The 15,093-nt window shown below is 47.2% G+C and overlaps 1 pseudogene; it reads left to right on the top strand.

The window, feature by feature from the left end:
* Positions 1-15,093, top strand: part of LOC124038649 — a 99,083-nt pseudogene that overhangs the window by 48,817 nt on the left and 35,173 nt on the right.

Below are 15,093 nucleotides of genomic sequence, written 5' to 3'. Positions count from 1 at the left end.
CTCAGTGTAAAGCTGTCCAGGTGTAACTCAGTGTAAAGCTGTCCAGGTGTAACTCAGTGTAAAGCTGTCCAGGTGTAACTCAGTGTAAAGCTGTCCAGGTGTAACTCAGTGTAAAGCTGTCCAGGTGTAACTAACAGTGTAAAGCTGTCCAGGTGTAACAGTGTAAAGCTGTCCAGGTGTAACTCACAGTGTAAAGCTGTCCAGGTGTAACTCACAGTGTAAAGCTGTCCAGGTGTAACTCACAGTGTAAAGCTGTCCAGGTGTAACTCACAGTGTAAAGCTGTCCAGGTGTAACTCACAGTGTAAAGCTGTCCAGGTGTAACTCACAGTGTAAAGCTGTCCAGGTGTAACTCACAGTGTAAAGCTGTCCAGGTGTAACTCACAGTGTAAAGCTGTCCAGGTGTAACTCACAGTGTAAAGCTGTCCAGGTGTAACTCACAGTGTAAAGCTGTCCAGGTGTAACTCACAGTGTAAAGCTGTCCAGGTGTAACTCACAGTGTAAAGCTGTCCAGGTGTAACTCACAGTGTAAAGCTGTCCAGGTGTAACTCACAGTGTAAAGCTGTCCAGGTGTAACTCACAGTGTAAAGCTGTCCAGGTGTAAAACTGTCCAGGTGTAACTCAGTGTAAAGCTGTCCAGGTGTAACTCAGTGTAAAGCTGTCCAGGTGTAACTCAGTGTAAAGCTGTCCAGGTGTAACTCAGTGTAAAGCTGTCCAGGTGTAACTCAGTGTAAAGCTGTCCAGGTGTAACTCAGTGTAAAGCTGTCCAGGTGTAACTCAGTGTAAAGCTGTCCAGGTGTAACTCACAGTGTAAAGCTGTCCAGGTGTAACTCACAGTGTAAAGCTGTCCAGGTGTAACTCACAGTGTAAAGCTGTCCAGGTGTAACTCACAGTGTAAAGCTGTCCAGGTGTAACTCAGTGTAAAGCTGTCCAGGTGTAACTCACAGTGTAAAGCTGTCAGTGTAAAGCTGTCCAGGTGTAACTCAGTGTAAAGCTGTCCAGGTGTAACTCAGTGTAAAGCTGTCCAGGTGTAACTCAGTGTAAAGCTGTCCAGGTGTAACTCAGTGTAAAGCTGTCCAGGTGTAACTCAGTGTAAAGCTGTCCAGGTGTAACTCAGTGTAAAGCTGTCCAGGTGTAACTCAGTGTAAAGCTGTCCAGGTGTAACTCAGTGTAAAGCTGTCCAGGTGTAACTCAGTGTAAAGCTGTCCAGGTGTAACTCAGTCAGTGTAAAGCTGTCCAGGTGTAACTCAGTGTAAAGCTGTCAGGTGTAACTCAGTGTAAAGCTGTCCAGTGTAAAGCTGTAAAGCTGTCCAGGTGTAACTCAGTGTAAAGCTGTCCAGGTGTAACTCACAGTGTAAAGCTGTCCAGGTGTCACTCACAGTGTAAAGCTGTCCAGGTGTCACTCACAGTGTAAAGCTGTCCAGGTGTCACTCACAGTGTAAAGCTGTCCAGGTGTCACTCACAGTGTAAAGCTGTCCAGGTGTCACTCACAGTGTAAAGCTGTCCAGGTGTCACTCACAGTGTGTCACTCACAGTGTAAAGCTGTCCAGGTGTAACTCACAGTGTAAAGCTGTCCAGGTGTAACTCACAGTGTAAAGCTGTCCAGGTGTAACTCACAGTGTAAAGCTGTCCAGGTGTAACTCACAGTGTAAAGCTGTCCAGGTGTAAAACTGTCCAGGTGTAACTCAGTGTAAAGCTGTCCAGGTGTAACTCAGTGTAAAGCTGTCCAGGTGTAACTCAGTGTAAAGCTGTCCAGGTGTAACTCAGTGTAAAGCTGTCCAGGTGTAACTCAGTGTAAAGCTGTCCAGGTGTAACTCAGTGTAAAGCTGTCCAGGTGTAACTCAGTGTAAAGCTGTCCAGGTGTAACTCAGTGTAAAACTGTCCAGGTGTAACTCACAGTGTAAAGCTGTCCAGGTGTAACTCACAGTGTAAAGCTGTCCAGGTGTAACTCACAGTGTAAAGCTGTCCAGGTGTAACTCACAGTGTAAAGCTGTCCAGGTGTAACTCAGTGTAAAGCTGTCCAGGTGTAACTCACAGTGTAAAGCTGTCCAGGTGTAAAACTGTCCAGGTGTAACTCAGTGTAAAGCTGTCCAGGTGTAACTCAGTGTAAAGCTGTCCAGGTGTAACTCAGTGTAAAGCTGTCCAGGTGTAACTCAGTGTAAAGCTGTCCAGGTGTAACTCAGTGTAAAGCTGTCCAGGTGTAACTCAGTGTAAAGCTGTCCAGGTTAACTCACAGTGTAAAGCTGTAACTCAGTGTAAAGCTGTCCAGGTGTAACTCAGTGTAAAACTGTCCAGGTGTAACTCACAGTGTAAAGCTGTCCAGGTGTAACTCACAGTGTAAAGCGGTCCAGGTGTAACTCACAGTGTAAAGCGGTCCAGGTGTAACTCACAGTGTAAAGCTGTCCAGGTGTAACTAACAGTGTAAAGCTGTCCAGGTGTAACTAACAGTGTAAAGCTGTCCAGGTGTAACTAACAGTGTAAAGCTGTCCAGGTGTAACTAACAGTGTAAAGCTGTCCAGGTGTAACTCACAGTGTAATGCTGTCCAGGTGTAACTCACAGTGTAAAGCTGTCCAGGTGTAACTAACAGTGTAAAGCTGTCCAGGTGTAACTAACAGTGTAATGCTGTCCAGGTGTAACTAACAGTGTAATGCTGTCCAGGTGTAATGTTTTTTTTTTTTTAATGTATTTGTGTCTTATCAATGTCTTCACATGAAGAGCTAATATGTGAAATGGGATGCAACCAGCAAAGTTACATCTATATGACGATGATACAGTCATATATTCATGTGTTCCTTCTCTGGTTCAGGCTGTTGAAGAGCTCCAGACTGCTTTTTAGTCACTGCAGGACTCCCTTTTATGGTCTCAAACTGATTTAGAATGTACAAAAAACTACATTCATCACCTTTACCAGAGCTTGAACTCCGCCAGAGAAGGTTAGCATTGTCACATCTGGTGAAAAAGTGTCATCTTACAAATTTGTCCTTTAAAGTCCTTTAAAGTTCATGTGGATAATCTTGTGAGAAAGCTTAAATTGAGATTGGGTTTTTATTTTCGTAATAATGCTTGCTTCCCACTTATGACTAGAAAGAAGCTTGTTCAGGCCACTTTTCTCTAATTGAGTAAGGTGACTTGTTGTATATGTGTTCATCTACAAAGCCCTTTTGGGTAAACTCCCTCTTTGCTTCTGTAGTCTGGTCTCCTTCACCACCAGCAGTCACCATACCTGGTCTGCTAGGTGGTTGCCACTTAGTCTCCAGGACATTGACAGTATTATGCAAGACTGCCTTCTCTTCTTGTGCACCAGAGGCATGGAATAGTCTACAATCCATGCTTCACCTAGATATGTTATTGCCAGTGAATGCTGGATCATGTTGTGTTGTATGTTTTAATTATGCAATGTTTTGATTGTTTCTGCCTTCTTGGCCAGGTTTCCCTTGAAAAAGAGACTCTGGGTCTCAATTGGCTTTTCCTGGTTAAATATATATTTTTTTAATTAAACAAAGACATCTAAAACCCACCCCTAAAACACACCCCTAAAACTGATATAGATAATTTCACTTCATGTCAACGTAACGGTTGGTTCTGTTTTATGTCCCCAGATCACATTCTGGAACACTCCGAGGACGACACCAAGTCTCTATTCTCCATCATCAAGATCATCAGTGACCTGCTACACTTCAAAGGCTCCCAAAAACACGAGTTTGACTCTCGCTGGAAGAGCTTCAACCTGGTCAAGAAGTCCATGGAGAACAGGGTGAGAGATATAACTAGAACGCCATACTGGAGCCGTGGTGGAACTTGTGTGATTCAATGACATATTTCTCTTCAATGAATGAATGCTGGTCATGTAAGGCACCAACAGACCTATCTAACATATATTTGTAAGAGTTTAGTGTTGATTTCTGATCAGTACAAGGCCCTTGCCAAAAGTAGTGCATTACATAGGGAATAGGTCCCAGCCCTGGTCTAGACAGTAGTTCATTACATAGGGAATAGGACCCAGCCTTGGTCTAGACAGTAGTTCATTACATAGGGAATAGGGCCCAGCCTTGGTCTAGACAGTAGTTCATTACATAGGGAATAGGTCCCAGCCTTGGTCTAGACAGTAGTGCATTACATAGGGAATAGGACCCAGCCTTGGTCTAGACAGTAGTTCATTACATAGGGAATAGGGCCCAGCCTTGGTCTAGACAGCAGTGCATTACATAGGGAATAGGGCCCAGCCTTGGTCTAGACAGTAGTTCATTACATAAGGAATAGGGCCCAGCCTTGGTCTAGACAGTAGTTCATTACATAGGGAATAGGGCCCAGTCTTGGTCTAGACAGTAGTTCATTACATAGGGAATAGGGCCCAGCCTTGGTCTAGACAGTAGTTCATTACATAGGAATAGGGCCCAGCCTTGGTCTAGACAGTAGTTCATTACATAGGGAATAGGGCCCAGTCTTGGTCTAGACAGTAGTTCATTACATAGGGAATAGGGCCCAGCCTTGGTCTAGACAGTAGTTCATTACATAGGGAATAGGGCCCAGCCTTGGTCTAGACAGTAGTTCATTACATAGGGAATAGGGCCCAGCCCTGGTCTAGACAGTAGTTCATTACATAGGGAATAGGGCCCAGCCTTGGTCTAGACAGTAGTTCATTACATAGGGAATAGGGCCCAGCCTTGGTCTAGACAGTAGTTCATTACATAGGGAATAGGGCCCAGCCTTGGTCTAGACAGTAGTTCATTACATAGGGAATAGGGCCCAGCCTTGGTCTAGACAGTAGTTCATTACATAGGGAATAGGGCCCAGCCTTGGTCTAGACAGTAGTTCATTACATAGGGAATAGGGCCCAGCCTTGGTCTAGACAGTAGTTCATTACATAGGGAATAGGGCCCAGCCCTGGTCTAGACAGTAGTTCATTACATAGGGAATAGGGCCCAGCCCTGGTCTAGACAGTAGTTCATTACATAGGGAATAGGGCCCAGCCTTGGTCTAGACAGTAGTTCATTACATAGGGAATAGGGCCCAGCCCTGGTCTAGACAGTAGTTCATTACATAGGGAATAGGGCCCAGCCCTGGTCTAGACAGTAGTTCATTACATAGGGAATAGGGCCCAGCCTTGGTCTAGACCGTAGTTCATTACATAGGGAATAGGGCCCAGCCTTGGTCTAGACAGTAGTTCATTACATAGGGAATAGGGCCCAGCCTTGGTCTAGACAGTAGTTCATTACATAGGGAATAGGGCCCAGCCTTGGTCTAGACAGTAGTTCATTACATAGGGAATAGGTCCCAGCCTTGGTCTAGACAGTAGTGCATTACATAGGGAATAGGACCCAGCCTTGGTCTAGACAGTAGTTCATTACATAGTGAATAGGGCCCAGCCTTGGTCTAGACAGTAGTGCATTACATAGGGAATAGGGCCCAGCCTTGGTCTAGACAGTAGTTCATTACATAGGGAATAGGGCCCAGCCTTGGTCTAGACAGTAGTTCATTACATAGGAAATAGGGCCCAGCCTTGGTCTACACAGTAGTTAATTACATAAGGAATAGGGCCCAGCCTTGGTCTAGACAGTAGTGCATTACATAGGGAATAGGTCCCAGCCTTGGTCTAGACAGTAGTTCATTACATAGGGAATAGGTCCCAGCCTTGGTCTAGACAGTAGTGCATTACATAGGGAATAGGTCCCAGCCTTGGTCTAGACAGTAGTTCATTACATAGGGAATAGGACCCAGCCTTGGTCTAGACAGTAGTTCATTACATAATGAATAGGGCCCAGCCTTGGCTAGACAGTAGTTCATTACATAGGGAATAGGGCCCAGCCCTGGTCTAGACAGTAGTTCATTACATAGGGAATAGGGCCCAGCCCTGGTCTAGACAGTAGTTCATTACATAGGGAATAGGGCCCAGTCCTGGTCTAGACAGTAGTTACTAATTTCTTTCCTCCTGTTCCACCTAAAGCTTCATGGCAGGAAGCAGCACATCAGAGCCCTACTGATCGACAGAGTTATGCTACAACATGAGGTAGGACCTCTGTCGGTCTCTCAGGCGCTCTCCATCTCGCTCTGTCTCTCTCTGTTTCTGTCTCGCTCTCTGTCTCGCTCTCTGTCTCTCTCGCTCTCTGTCTCGCTCTCTGTCTCGCTCTCTGTCTCGCGCTCTGTCTCGCTCTCTGTCTCGCTCTCTGTCTCGCTCTCTGTCTCGCTCTGTCTCGCTCTCTGTCTCGCTCTCTGTCTCGCTCTCTCTCGCTCTCTGTCTCGCTCTCTGTCTCTCTCGCTCTGCGTCGCTCTCGCTCTGTGTCTCTCGCTCTGTGTGTGCTATCCATTCTCAAGTGTCTGCTGCTGTCATGGAATAATCTGTCCGTGTTTCTATTACCCCTGGTAGTAACCCAGCTGCTGTTTAACTGTCATGTGTTTTGTGTTGTCCAGCGTTCGTAAGCTAACAGTGGAGGGTGTGAGTACAGTTTGAGTATCCACCAGGAACTGATGAGGGATCTGCTGAGGCTATCCACCAGCACCTACAGTCAGGTTAGCCCAGTTCACTGTTTTCGAGTTCACTCCCCCACACGTTTGTTTTAGAGTTCACTCCCACACACGTTTGTTTTAGAGTTCACTCCCACACACGTTTGTTTTAGAGTTCACTCCCACACACGTTTGTTTTAGAGTTCACTCCCACACACGTTTGTTTTAGAGTTCACTCCCACACACGTTTGTTTTAGAGTTCACTCCCACACACGTTTGTTTTAGAGTTCACTCCCACACACGTTTGTTTTAGAGTTCACTCCCACACACGTTTGTTTTAGAGTTCACTCCCACACACGTTTGTTTTAGAGTTCACTCCCCCACACCTTTGTTTTAGAGTTCACTCCCACACACCTTTGTTTTAGAGTTCAGGAAAATGGTGTCAGGAAAGTAACCTCTCACACTCAATGTCAACAAAACAAAGGAGATGATCGTGGACTTCAGGAAACAGCAGAAGGAGCAGCCCCCTATCCACATCGACGGGACAGTAGTAGAGAGGGTGGAAAGTTTTAAGTTCCTCGGCGTACACATCACGGACAAACTGAAATGGTCCACCCACACAGACAGCATGGTGAAGAAGGCGCAGCAGCGTCTCTTCAAGCTCAGGAGGCTGAAGAAATTTGGCTTGTCACCAAAAACACTCACAAACTTTTACAGATGCACAATCAAGAGCATCCTGTCGGGCTGTATCACCACCTGGTACAGCAGCTGCTCCGCCCACAACCGTAAGGCTCCCCAGAGGGTAGTGAGGTCTGCACAACGCATCACCAGGGGCAAACTACCTGCCCTCCAGGACACCTACACCACCCGAGCCACTGCCTGTTCACCTCGCTATCATCCAGAAGGCGAGGTCAGTACAGGTGCATCAAAGCTGGGACCGAGAGACTGAAAAACAGCTTCTGTCTTAAGGCCATCAGGCTGTTAAACAGCCACCACTAACATTGAGTGGCTGCTGCCAACATACTGACACAACTCCAGCACTTTAATAATGGAAAAATTGATGTAATCAATTTATCACTAACCACTTTATATTATATAATATTTACTTACCCTACATTACTCATCTCGTATGTATATACTGTACGCTATACCATCTACTGCATCTTGCCATCTTTATATAATTAAATGTAGCACTAGCCACTTTAAAAAATGCCACTTTATAATGTTCTCATACCCCACATTACTCATCTCATATGTATATACTGTACTCTATACCATCGACTGCATCTTGCCTATGCCGTTCAGCCATCACTCATTTCTATATTTTTATGTACATATTCGTATTCATTCCTTTACACTTGTGTGTATAAGGTAGTTGTGAAATTGTTAGGTAAATATTACTTGTTAGATATTACTGCATTGTCGGAACTAGAAGCACAAGCATTTCGCTACATTTGCACATGTGTATGTGACAAATACATTTGATTTGATTTGAATAGTTATTGCTTAAGCTATGCGAATTGAGGGAGTCTACACGAAGAGCTATATTTGACATAATTGACACTTAAAAGAAGTAGAGGAGCGTTCCGTGATCCAATTGTGTGAGTTTTGCAGCAGATAATGCTGCTGTCATGTAAGGTCTGGGTTTTAGGGGTGGCAGCACTTCTGAAGACCCGAAATGAAAATGTGTACTTGATTGCCATTTGATACACATAGCTGCAGAGAGGGCGTCGAGGCAGCTCAGTCTTAATAATGAAGACTTTCTCTTCACCATCTTTTACTATCTCGACAAGTGTAGCAAGAGGAAGGCTTCTCTGGGTGACCTACAGATCCTGTGTGACACTGATGTCAGGAAGATTTTGAAGCTGGTATCTGCAAGATGGTTGTCCCTTGGCCAGTGTATCAACCACCTTATGGAGCAATGGGATCCCCTCGCTTTGTTCTTTGCCGATGAGTTATCGGAAAGAAGACCACTGTTCCCCCAAGCTCCACCACAACAGCCACATCCTCCTCCTCGTCATCACTTGAGCCCTCTGCTAGGCAGCCCAAGAGGTTTTCCTCCGAGCCCTCACCTGAATCTTCCGAGCTCTCACCCGAGCCCCCACCTGAATCCTCCGAGCCCCCACCTGAATCCTCCGAGCCCCCACCTGAATCCTCCGAGCCCCCACCTGAATCCTCCGAGCCCCCACCTGAATCCTCAGAGCCCTCACCTGAATCCTCAGAGCCCTCACCTGAATCCTCAGAGCCCTCACCTGAATCCTTAGAGCCCTCACCTGAATCCTCAGAGCCCCCACCTGGCTCCTCCGAGCTCTCACCTGAATCCTCCGAGCCCCCACCTGAATCCTCCGAGCTCTCACCTGAATCCTCCGAGCTCTCACCTGAATCCTCCGAGCTCTCACCTGAATCGTCCGAGCTCTCACCTGAATCGTCCGAGCTCTCACCTGGCTCCTCCAAGACCCCACCTGAATCCTCCGAGCTCTCACCTGAATCCTCCGAGCTCTCACCTGAATCGTCCGAGCTCTCACCTGGCTCCTCCGAGCCCCCACCTGAATCCTCCGAGCCCTCACCTGAATCGTCCGAGCCCTCACCTGAATCCTCCGAGCCCCCACCTGGCTCCTCCGAGCTCTCACCTGAATCCTCTGAGCTCTCACCTGGCTCCTCCAAGCCCCCACCTAAATCCTCCGAGCACCCACCTGAATCCTCCGATCTCTCACCTGGCTCCTCAGAGCCCCCACCTGAATCCTCAGAGCCCCCACCTGAATCCTCAGAGCCCCCACCTGAATCCTCAGAGCCCCCACCTGAATCCTCAGAGCCCCCACCTGAATCCTCAGAGCCCCCACCTGAATCCTCAGAGCCCCCACCTGAATCCTCAGAGCCCCCACCTGAATCCTCAGAGCCCCCTCCTGAATCCTCAGAGCCCCCTCCTGAATCCTCAGAGCTCTCACCTGAATCCTCCGAGCTCTCACCTGGCTCCTCCGAGCCCCCACCTGAATCCTCCGAGCCCCCACCTGAATCCTCCGATCTCTCACCTGGCTCTCACCTGAATCCTCCGAGCTCTCACCTGGCTCCTCCGAGCCCCCACCCCCCACCTGGCTCCTCAGAGCCCCCACCTGAATCCTCAGAGCCCCCACCTGAATCCTCAGAGCCCCCACCTGAATCCTCAGAGCCCCCACCTGAATCCTCAGAGCCCCCACCTGAATCCTCAGAGCCCTCACCTGAATCCTCCGAGCTCTCACCTGGCTCCTTTGGAAGCAAAGTCACACAATCCTCCATCAAATGTGGACCTGCTGACAAAATCTTCGACCTGACTCTGTTCAAGCAAAGGGATATCGGGGACAAAGTGGCAGAAAAGAAAGTAAAAGAAGGACCAAACGATCTTACCAAACCTGAGAAAGTCTTGAAATTTCTCACAGATCCTGTATCAAAAATCTAAGCATACTTTTTACAGAGAGCCATGCCAATTTTTTGATGTCGGAAATCTGATTCTACAACGAGAGGATATATATGAATCCCCCCTCCTCTCTGCAGATGACTTCGTCAACCATTTTGAAAAGAAGGTCGACGACATCCGATCCTCGTTTGCTAAGTCAAACGACACCGCTGGTTCTGCTCACACTGCCCTACCCTGTGCTCTGACCTCTTTCTCCCCTCTCTTTCCAGATGAAATCTCGCGTCTTGTGACGGCCGGCCGCCCAACAACCTGCCCGCTCGACCCTATCCCCTCCTCTCTTCTCCAGACCATTTCCGGAGACCTTCTCCCTTACCTCACCTCGCTCATCAACTTATCCCTGACCGCTGGCTACGTCCCTTCCGTCTTCAAGAGAGCGAGAGTTGCACCCCTTCTGAAAAAACCTACACTCGATCCCTCCGATGTCAACAACTACAGACCAGTATCCCTTCTTTCTTTTCTCTCCAAAACTCTTGAACGTGCCGTCCTTGGTCAGCTCTCCCGCTATCTCTCTCAGAATGACCTTCTTGATCCAAATCAGTCAGGTTTCAAGACTAGTCATTCAACTGAGACTGCTCTTCTCTGTATCACGGAGGCGCTCCGCACCGCTAAAGCTAACTCTCTCCTCTGCTCTCATCCTTCTAGACCTATCGGCTGCCTTCGATACTGTGAACCATCAGATCCTCCTCTCCACCCTCTCCGAGTTGGGCATCTCCGGCGCGGCCCACGCTTGGATTGCGTCCTACCTGACAGGTCGCTCCTACCAGGTGGCGTGGCGAGAATCTGTCTCCTCACCACGCGCTCTCACCACTGGTGTCCCCCAGGGCTCTGTTCTAGGCCCTCTCCTATTCTCGCTATACACCAAGTCACTTGGCTCTGTCATAACCTCACATGGTCTCTCCTATCATTGCTATGCAGATGACACACAATTCATCTTCTCCTTTCCCCCTTCTGATGACCAGGTGGCGAATCGCATCTCTGCATGTCTGGCAGACATATCAGTGTGGATGACGGATCACCACCTCAAGCTGAACTTCGGCAAGACGGAGCTGCTCTTCCTCCCGGGGAAGGACTGCCCGTTCCATGATCTCGCCATCACGGTTGACAACTCCATTGTGTCTTCCTCCCAGAGCGCTAAGAACCTTGTTGTGATCCTGGACAACACCCTGTCGTTCTCAACTAACATCAAGGCGGTGGCCCGTTCCTGTAGGTTCATGCTCTACAACATCCGCAGAGTACGACCCTGCCTCACACAGGAAGCGGCGCAGGTCCTAATCCAGGCACTTGTCATCTCCCGTCTGGATTACTGCAACTCGCTGTTGGCTGGGCTCCCTGCCTGTGCCATTAAACCCCTACAACTCATCCAGAACGCCGCAGCCCGTCTAGTGTTCAACCTTCTCAAGTTCTCTCACGTCACCCCGCTCCTCCGCTCTCTCCACTGGCTTCCAGTTGAAGCTCGCATCCGCTACAAGACCATGGTGCTTGCCTACGGAGCTGTGAGGGGAACGGCACCTCAGTACCTCCAGGCTCTGATCAGGCCCTACACCCAAATAAGGGCACTGCGTTCATCCACCTCTGGCCTGCTCGCCTCCCTACCACTGAGGAAGTACAGTTCCCGCTCAGCCCAGTCAAAACTGTTCGCTGCTCTGGCTCCCCAATGGTGGAACAAACTCCCTCACGACGCCAGGACAGCGGAGTCAATCACCACCTTCCGGAGACACCTGAAACCCCACCTCTTTAAGGAATACCTAGGATAGGATAAAGTAATCCTTCTCACCCCCCCCTTAAAAGATTTAGATGCACTATTGTAAAGTGGCTGTTCCACTGGATGTCATAAGGTGAATGCACCAATTTGTAAGTCGCTCTGGATAAGAGCGTCTGCTAAATGACTTAAACGTAAATGTAATATATCAAATCAAATCAAATTGTATTTGTCACATACACATGGTTAGCAGATGTTAATGCGAGTGTAGCGAAATGCTTGTGCTTCTAGTTCCGACAATGCAGTAATAACCAACAAGTAATCTAACTAACAATTCCTAAACTACTGTCTTATACACAGTGTAAGGGGATAAATAATATGTACATGAGGATTTATGAATGAGTGATGGTACAGAGCAGCATAGGCAAGATACAGTAGATGGTATCAAGTACAGTATATACATATGAGATGAGTATGTAAACAAAGTGGCATAGTTAAAGTGGCTAGTGATACATGTATTACATAAGGATGCAGTCGATGATATAGAGTACAGTATATACGTATGCATATGAGATGAATAATGTAGGGTATGTAACATTATATAAGGTAGCATTGTTTAAAGTGGCTAGTGATATATTTACATTTCCCATCAATTCCCATTATTAAAGTGGCTGGAGTTGAGTCAGTGTCAATGACAGTGTGTTGGCAGCAGCCACTCAATGTTAGTCTGATGGCCTTGACATAGAAGCTGTTTTTCAGTCTCTCGGTCCCAGCTTTGATGCACCTGTACTGACCTCGCCTTCTGGATGATAGCGGGGTGAACAGGCAGTGGCTCGGGTGGTTGATGTCCTTGATGATCTTTATGGCCTTCCTGTAACATCGGGTGGTGTAGGTGTCCTGGAGGGCAGGTAGTTTGCCCCCGGTGATGCGTTGTGCAGACCTCACTACCCTCTGGAGATCCTTACGGTTGAGGGCGGAGCAGTTGCCGTACCAGGCGGTGATACAGCCCGCTAGGATGCTCTCGATTGTGTCTTTGTAGAAGTTTGTAAGTGCTTTTGATGACAAGCCAAATTTCTTCAGCCTCCTGAGGTTGAAGAGGCGCTGCTGCGCCTTCTTCACGATGCTGTCTGTGTGAGTGGACCAATTCAGTTTGTCTGTGTTGTGTATGCCGAGGAACTTAAAACTTACTACCCTCTCCACTACTGTTCCATCGATGTGGATAGGGGGGTGTTCCCTCTGCTGTTTCCTGAAGTCCACAATCATCTCCTTAGTTTTGTTGACGTTGAGTGTGAGGTTATTTTCCTGACACCACACTCCGAGGGCCCTCACCTCCTCCCTGTAGGCCGTCTCGTCGTTGTTGGTAATCAAGCCTACCACTGTTGTGTAGTCCGCAAACTTGATGATTGAGTTGGAGCGTGCGTGGCCACGCAGTCGTGGGTGTACAGGGAGTACAGGAGAGGGCTCAGAATACCCAAAATACCTCCGTTTGTTGGTCACGTTATGTTGAGAAATCCACCGGACATTGCGGCCACGACAACGCCCCCCCAAAAAATCCAAATTATATCCATAATATCGACAGAAACATGGCAAATGTTTTTTTATAATCAATCCTCAAGGTGTTTTTCAAATATCTATTCGATAATATATCAACCGGGACAATTGGCTTTTAAGTAGGAGCGAGAGGAAAAATGACTACCTTTATCTTTTACGCAAGAATCACTCTGAGAGCCCTCAGCTGGCCACTTACGCAATGTAGTCATTTACGCTCATTCTTCAACATAAAGGCGTGAAACTACGTTGCTGTAGACACCTTATGGAATACGTAGAAAAAGGAATCTGGTTGATATCCCTTTCAATGGCCAATAGGGGTGCATAGGAACACAACGGTTTCAAAATAAGAGGCACTTCCTGATTGGATTTTCCTCAGGGTTTCGCCTGCAATATCAGTTCTGTTATACTCGCAGACAATATTTTGACAGTTTTGGAAACTTTACAGTGTTTTCTATCGTAAGCTGTCAATTATATGCATATTCTAGCATCCGGTCCTGAGAAATAGGCGGTTTACTTTGGGAATGTTATTTTTCCAAAAATAAAAATAGTTCCCCCTAGTTTCAAGAGGTTAATAAATAAAAAAAAACTCTACAATAACGGCCTTTTGTGTTCTTTCTAATTGCATCTTGTTAGTGACGTTTACCATATGTTTAAATGGAATGCTGTCAAGAATGAAAGTATTCCATCGATTTTATAGGCCTGATTTGGTACAATTCTATAATTGCGATCAGACTCACAAACAGCGCACAAACAGCGCATGCCACACGCTTCTGGTACTCTGAAAAGTGGGACAGGGCAGGTCTGTAAATGGCATATATAATATCATATATTGTACCTCAAAACATATTGGAGGACAATTTAAGTCTGAACAATGGCTTTTCTCTTTTGTTTTTTGAGGAAGTGGCGAGGATAGAGGATGCAAGGAATCAAGGAAAATGTATTAAGAAAGAAACACCATTTGAGTGTCTCTCCCCCCATGTCTGCTCCTCTAGGTGCGTAGCCGGGCTCAGAGTGTGCTGTTCACGGCTCTGGGAACCTATAACTTCTGCTGCAGGGACGTGATCCCCCGTGTGCTGGAGTTCCTGGAACCAGACCGCTCCGACGTCACACAGCAGCAGTTCAAAGTACGACTGTCTCTGTCCTGTCTCGCTCTCTGTCCTGTCTCGCTCTCTGTCCTCTCTCGGTCTCTGTCCTCTCTCGCTCTCTGTCCTCTCTCGCTCTCTGTCCTCTCTCGCTCTCTGTCCTGTCTCGCTCTCTGTCCTCTCTCGCTCTCTGTCCTCTCTCGCTCTCTGTCCTCTCTCGCTCTCTGTCCTGTCTCGCTCTCTGTCCTGTCTCGCTCTCTGTCCTGTCTCGCTCTCTGTCCTGTCTCGCTCTCTGTCCTGTCTCGCTCTCTGTCCTGTCTCGGTCTCTGTCCTGTCTCGCTCTCTGTCCTGTCTCGCTCTCTGTCCTGTCTCGCTCTCTGTCCTGTCTCGCTCTCTGTCCTGTCTCGCTCTCTGTCCTGTTTCTCCAATACTCTTATTCTGTCCACATACACACACACATGGTCTAGGCTGGTTATTGCAAATTGATTGATAAATTAATTGATTAATTGTTGACCAATTGATTGATTGAGTCATTTATTGATCAATCAGCTGACTAAATTATTATTTGACTGACTGATTGAATGAATGTGAATGAAAATACTTATTTTCCACCATAATTTGCAAATAAATTCATTAAAAATCCTACAATGTGATTTTCTGGATTTTTTTTTCTCATTTTGTCTGTCATAGTTGAAGTGTACCTATGATGAAAATTACAGGCCTCTCTCATCTTTTTAAGTGGGAGAACTTGCACAATTGGTGGCTGACTAAATACTTTTTTGCCCCACTGTAAATGGAGGGAAATGTAAAATAACTGATCCCTCTTTCTTCTATTTCCCCATCCTTCATTGTCTTTATCCTTCCTCATCT

This window comes from Oncorhynchus gorbuscha, linkage group LG06 (assembly GCF_021184085.1).
Source record: "Oncorhynchus gorbuscha isolate QuinsamMale2020 ecotype Even-year linkage group LG06, OgorEven_v1.0, whole genome shotgun sequence".
Classification (NCBI taxonomy): Eukaryota; Metazoa; Chordata; class Actinopteri; order Salmoniformes; family Salmonidae; genus Oncorhynchus; species Oncorhynchus gorbuscha.
The sequence above is the reverse complement of the archived record's forward strand: the minus strand, read 5'-3'. Positions and strand labels throughout refer to the sequence as shown.